Below are 7,027 nucleotides of genomic sequence, written 5' to 3' on the forward strand. Positions count from 1 at the left end.
CAACCCTCGCAGCTGCAGATCCCAGTTGTTAATGGGAACCAGGGCTGCAGAGACAGCAGCTATAAATAGGCTGGATGCATGCAGCCAGCCCCAGCAAAAAAAGGCCTTTGGTCCCCAGGGAAAGCTGCCCCAATTCCAGAGGCCAAGAATAAAACAAAAAGTGCCCCAAATACCAAGGGCCAAGAATAAACCAGCCACTGCAAAAAGAGATGCTTTGCTCCTCTCCCCACATCTCCCTTCTGCTGCGCTCCCTGGGCAGCTGCAGCCTCCTGCACTGTGAACCCTGAGCCCATCCTGCTCCCAGTGTCACCCCTTCGGGGCCAGCTCACACACAGGGCAAGGGCAATGCGGGGCAAGGGCAACACAGGGCAAAGGGCCCAGGGCTGTCCCTGCTCTGGGGCTCAGCGCAGGTCCTTCAGGTTGGCAGGAGACCCCTGAGGAGACAGGCACTGGCTCCTACATGCTTTGCAACTGGGTTATGAAATGGGATGGAGACGTTCCCCAAGGTGAGTTTCATCCCCCAGAGGGGTCCTCAATCTTTGTACCTGATCCCCTGTACCAGCAGCCCCCATGGCTGCTGGGGGGCCACAGCAAAGAGGCACCTGCACCCCAAAGCATGCGGCCTCCCTGCCGCACCCCACAAAAAGAGCAGCCTGCACCCCAAAGTGTACAGCCTCCCTGCCGAGCCCCACAAAAAGAGCAGCTGGGTCTCCACAACCTGTGACGATTGTTTGCAGCAGCGCATACACCTGGGAGCTCCTTCAACAAACACACAGCAGCACAGTGACATAGAAACCAAAACAATCTCCAGATTCCTGCAAATTTACTGCTGAGAATAAACTGAAAAAGAAGGAGTAATAACCACAGCACATACCTAGAGCTCAGGGTCTGCAGGAGCTGGGGAAGAGCCAGAGCAACAGCACCTGATGGCAGCAAATGGATCAATTAGGGCTGCAGCTGTTTGTCTCTGCCAAATTTAAAGGGGGCAGCCTCCAATCCATGGGGTGGGAGCAAAGAATGGGGAGGGCTATTGGGCCAGAAAGGCAGTTAGCTGTCCATCTCCTACCATCCTCCCCTGCATCTCTGGGGGCTCAAGGGCATCCGACTCCAAAATCTTTCTTGTGGGTTTTACAAACCATAAATGTATCCAAGGAGGTTTCAAAGTTATCTCCCCACTCAGACCCCAGTGACAAGCAGAGAAGCAGCCCCTTGCCAGATGTGTGCCCCAAGGTGTGGGCTGAGGATGGACTTCCTAGGAAGGAGCTGCTGCAGGGCAGCCCAAAAGGGTCCCCATCAGCAGAGCTATCAGGGAGCTCAGTCTCTCCTCCATGTGTCCCAGGCTGTGCTTGCTTTGCTTCTGCAGCCGCTGCATTCTTCAGCCAGTGTCACCATGATGGCCTCTGCCACCAGGTCCAGTCCAGCAGGTCCTTGGCCAAGGTTGGCTTTGCTGGCACCCTTTTTGGCTGACTTTGGGACCTTCCTGAACTCCAGCTGCTGCTTTCCAAGGTTATCCCTTATTTCTTCCAGGCTTGGCAGCTCATCAAGTATGGAGAACTAAAGCCAGCAGGTTTCCAAAGCATCACAGCCAGCACTGGGCAGGGATGAAGGCACTGCCACCAGGGAATCCAGGCAGGAGGGCTCCTCTTCCCTTCAGCTCTGCTTGTGGCTGTCTAACCTGAGACCTGCGGGCAGGGGGAATTGCAAGCTGATGGAGAGGACAACCTCCATCCTCCTGTTACCTTCAAAACCAGCCAGGCCTTCAAGAGAGGGCTGAAAGCTGCAAAAGGACTGGGCTTTGTCTCTGCTGCTCTGAACAGAAGCTTTTCTGGGCTAGGAAGTTCACTTGTGATCTTGTTGGGAAAAAATAGCCTGGGGAGGCCGTGAGGAGTTGGGAAGCATCTGCCAGGGGAATTGTGGAGCATCAGAAGGAAAAGAAAAAGGAAGGCTCGGATAAAGGAGCACTTGAGACCTCCAGCAGATTAACATCTCATGGGTAATTAAAGCTGAACCCTGCTGGGACTCTGTGATTAGTTCTGCTCCTGTGCAGAGTTTGGAATCAAAAGATTGGAAGGGCTGAAATTCACCTCCACAGCAAAGGGAACAAAACGAAGCAAGAAGGAAAAAAAGTATATGTAGAAGAAGGAAAAGGAAACCACACAAATGCAAGATTTGCTGGTGAAAGCGAGCAGCCATGATTTCAGTTCCCCAGCCTAGTGCAGCCACCTGCCTCACACGGGGTGATACACACAGCTCCCCACTGCTCCTCTGCCTCCCCACACCCCGCAGCTCCCCTTCTCACCAGGGTGCTGCCCACATCCCAAGCTTCTCCTGGGCGTCCTGGGCAGCCAGAGAACAACTTCTCCCTCTTTGACTTCTCACTGAGTTCTCCAAGGGAAACTACAGAACTGAAGACACACCCAGAAGGTCCAACTCATCCTCCAGTGGATGTTCAGACTGAAGGGCTGGAGACAAAATTGGGTTTTATAGCGGAGTGCAGTGTAACTCCCACCCAACGCTCCAGCCCTAGCCAGCCCCCCATGGGTTGGGGATAGTCCGTGGGTGGGGATAGCCCAGTACTATTTCTGTGCCATCGAGCCTGTGCTGACACCTCCCCTCTGCTCCACAGGGACCAACCACCCTTGTTGGTTTTTTTTTGTTTGTTTGTTTGGGGTTTTTGGGGGTTTTTTAAAAATCCAACTAAATAAAATCACCAGGCTGAACTTGAAGCAAATCCTGCAGGTCTGTGGTTGACTTTTAGGGGTGCCACATCTCCGTACACCCTGAGGAAGCACGTCCAAAAACTCACCTGGTTTAGCAACACCTCTTCCAGCCAACCTCACCACCTCACCCCCCACTTCCCAGGGAGGCAGGGAGAGCTGGAGCAGATGCCAAGCGCTGTCCCAGCAGCCCTGCTCCAATGCTCCTGCGACTCACAGCCCCAGGGAGCGCACAGCCGCATGCACACCCTGCACCAGCACAGGCTTTCTTGGAGAGCTCCCAAGTCAAACAGCATCCATGGTCTGTCACCCTTCATATGTCCACTGACTGTCCCCAGCAGCAGGGCACAGCGCCTTGGGTACCCCAGCCCCATGGCAGACCTGGCAGCCATCCCCTGCACAGCTCCACAGATGGATGGACAGACTTCCCCACGTGCTCTTTCACCATTTCCCTCCTCCCAGTCCACCCAGTTGGACGGCTGCTCAGCACCATCTGGTGGCTGTGGACCCATGGCCTGGGGGACACCTGGCTGGCTTGGGGTCACCCCAGGCTGCTGGCTGGCTGAGGGGTGCTGGGGTATCTCAGACCCCCTCTCACAGCTCCTGCTGCTTCACCAGCGCAGGGTGGGCTGTGTCCCACAGGAGATCCATGTCCCATCAGGTGCAGCACCTGGAGGACAATGTCCCAGCAGGCTCCAGTGCCTAGAGGGACAAGATAAGTTCCCCATGGTGCTGGTGGGGCCCATGGGGCTCGCAGAGCCACCATGTCACCTCACCGCCTCTGCCACCACTAGAGGCCGACACCGCCCAGGGAGGCCACACCACCATGGTGGCCACCACAGACTGCCCCGGCCCCAGCCCAGGCTGGCCCCGCCGCTTGGGGGACCCATTGCCACGCTGGCGCACAGGCCAGTCCCAGCTGGGGATGGCAGCGAGCATCTTTATTTCTTTCTTTTTTTTTTTTTGTTTAAATATATTATTTTTTCTTTCCCCCTGTCTCGCTCCTCCTCGTCCAATTTGTCTTCGAGGCTGACATGAGTAAAAACCCCAAATGACAGCGCCTGCCCGGCACAGTTTTACCACAGTATCCTGAAAAAGGCATCTGGTGAGCTGATAGTGCAGGGGGGCTCCGGGCGGGAGCCCCTGCCGGAAGCGGAGCACTGGCGGCGGGTGGAGGAGCGGTTGAAGGGCCGATGCTTCAGTGCGGGCAGCAAACAGGAAACGTCCCCTGGGCCCAGGGAGCTCCTCTGGGGCCACCCCAGGGTCTTGAGGCACAACCAAGGTGGCCCACCCAGTTGGGGCCATGGTGGGCTCACCAGGACCCCCGTCCTCCCCACCCAGCCCCACTGCCATCTTGTGTTGGGGCCCATGTTGTGCCTTTGGGCTGCCACCTCCTCCCAAGGGCAGTGGCCATGGACACTGTGGCTGGAGAAGCTCTGCAGGGACCATGCAGGCCTTGCCTGTGGCGGTGGGCATGACCTGACCTTGATGCCTTTGGCTCAGGGGATGTCCCCTGTGGGTGCCACCTGCATGGCTGTGCATAGTGCCCAGCCTGAAGCTGCTGGCGAGGAACCTCCTCCTCCCATGGGGACATGAGGGCTGCACGTGGCGGTGGCCCACGTGGCAGAGCCATGAGATGCAGAGCATCACTTGGCCAGCAGGGATGTCGCTGCCTCAATCCTACAGCCATGGGCTGCAGAAAGCTGACCTGAGCGACGAGCAACCCAAAAACATCCCATGCTGCTGAGTTCAGCATGACTTGGGATACTCAAAAGAGAGGACCCCTCTCCTAACACCTACAAGATCACAGGGGCAGGCAGCAGAGAAGCAATAAGTTTACAGCTATAGCAGGAGCTACACTGCACGTTGCATTGGGGCTCTCCTCACTGAGAGGAGACATTGGCCTGGGCATGTGGACCCTGCCAGCTGCCTCCATGTCACTGTGTCTCTGACCACGCAGCCTAGCCACATCCATCTGCTGAGGGACACAGCTTGGGCCTCTCCCCATCCTTCCCAGTTCCTGGCTGTATGAGGCTACTGGGAGCTGTGCAAGGCTCTGCTCTGGAGCTCGTCATTAGGATGAGTCTTTGTTCTCAGCCAAGTACACAAGCAAAAAGGTCCTGGGCACTTCTGGCCCTCTGACTCTTGAACTAGTCCAAACTGGAGTGGTCCAGGGCTTGCTGGGCTTGGACCAAAGACCAGAGATGCTGGCTTACCAAATACCCTCCCAGAGTGAAATTTTTGTGCTCTCTACCCACAGAGCAGCATCACAGTAGCAATGGTTCAGGGTGGGGATGGGGAAGGTGGTGCTTGTCTTTAGTAACCCTGCTGTGCAAAGATAAAAAGGGGCTGGTGAAGGAAACAGCAATGAAGAGCACAGGGCCAGCCCAGGGGATATTGCTGCTAAAAGCCAGGCTGGTGTCCTCAGCCAGAGCCACCTGCTCAGGGTGAGGGTCATGGGCAACTTGCCACCAAAATCCCTGGGTGGATTTTCCTCCAATAGTCATTTTCCAGCAGGCACCTGGCTCATCCAGCTCCCCCAGGGCTCTGCAACAGGAGCACAGCCCTCCTCTCCCTGCTGTGGAAGGGAACACATCCTTATTCCTGCTAACTCTGCTCCTTCCATACCAGTAAGGGCTAGGACAAACCTGTGCCAGCCACTGGGAACACACCTCTGCTCCCTGCCCCGTGCTGCTACTGCCATGGGGTCTCAGGCAGGCAAGACCACCCTGTCCTACTGTTCAGGGGACTGAAGTTTATGCCAATGGACTTTTATTGTAACCTTTGGTACCAAGGGAGATGGCACAAGCTGGAGGCATTCAGAGGGGGCTGAGGAGGTGATGCTGAAAGAGCATATCCATGTGGTGTGGGTTAGCAGCAGCTAGCAGGGACAAGGTGAGAGCTCGGGTATGGAGGATCAAGTGAGTACCAGTACTAGGGGAGGTGAATTAGGTGCTAAAGCTAAAAAAGGAGCAATAGAACCAGAGCATCAGTGAGGATCACTGTCCTGGAGAAACTGGTACCTGATAGCAGGAGCTGCTCTTTGGGATATAGAAAACCTCGCTTGTTTGAAGAGGAGCTGATGGGACAGAGCTGTGGGAGCTGAAGGACTCAGCATTGTCCAGACACACAAATGAGTGTGAGCCTCACCCCTGAGCAAGGCTGTGGATCTCCAGCAGGCAAGTGGGTGGAAAAACTTTGCTTTATCCTGGACAGCAGCCTGAAAACACCCTGGTGAAGGGAACAGCTGCGCCTCTGCTGTGGGGAGAGCAGAGCACAAGCAGCAGCCAGCCCGTCCCGCGGGAGCTGGGGACACAGGAGGAGGATGAAGATCTCATGGGCAGCAAATTGGGCTTGTGCCCTCCTGCCCTCCCTGCTCACCCCATCCCCACTGGTTCCTGCACCCGCAGTGCCCCCTGCCTTTGCTGGCACAGGCCACCCGGTGTCCTGGTGACAGCTCTGCCCACATTTGGTGTGGCCTCAGCCTTAGAACATCCCTGTGCTGGAGTAGAGCAGGCAGGAGCTTTTGCTCCGTTTGGGACACTGGGCACCAGTGCCACAGGGTGACTCTGCACAGCAGCTTTATGAACAGGCAACAAATCTGCTGGAGAGCAGTGCTGAAATTTGTCCTCCTTACCCTTTGCTAATGACTGGCAAGTGGACTTTGACTATCATCACCTACTCTTTGGTTGTCCAAGGAATACGGTGAGGGAACGAGCACAGCTAAGAGAAACGGGCACTGCACACACTTACCTCTCAGCTCCTCACTCCTGCAAGATTTACCTCTCACTACTCACAGAAGATGATTTTGCCACCCATCACTGGTGCTTGTGCCTGGGGCTGTCTGCTCCCACGCCAGCACTGGCCACCTCCAGCTTCACAAACAGGAGCAAGTGTCACCTTTGCAATAGCTCAATGGGTGTGTGAAGATGTGCTTGCAGATGGTTCAGCCATCCACTCCCCTGCAGACCTGCAAGTAGGGGAGAAGAAAACCAAACTAGAAAGGGGCTGAGGAGGAAAACGCCTCTCCCAGGCTCTTCACCCAGCCCCGGAGAGGGAAACGTTCCCCTTTGGTTCCCCTTCTTTGCCTTCTTAGGCAGAACAGGAGGAGCTTCAGCTCCCCGGGGGATGCTGTGCGTAAAAAGAGTCCCCAGCCCCCCCAGCTACAGCCCAGGATTTGGGGAGATGCTGCCTCCCGCTCCCCGGGGTTCCCTCCTGCCCCGCGGAGGGTCCCCGTCCCGGCTCCCCGGTCCGCAGCGCGGCTGGCGGCCACCAGGTGTCCCTGCAGGCCCGCGCTTCGCCCCGCGGCG

The sequence above is a fragment of the Antrostomus carolinensis genome, unplaced genomic scaffold (genome assembly GCF_000700745.2).
Source record: "Antrostomus carolinensis isolate BGI_N321 unplaced genomic scaffold, ASM70074v2 scaffold32124, whole genome shotgun sequence".
Classification (NCBI taxonomy): Eukaryota; Metazoa; Chordata; class Aves; order Caprimulgiformes; family Caprimulgidae; genus Antrostomus; species Antrostomus carolinensis.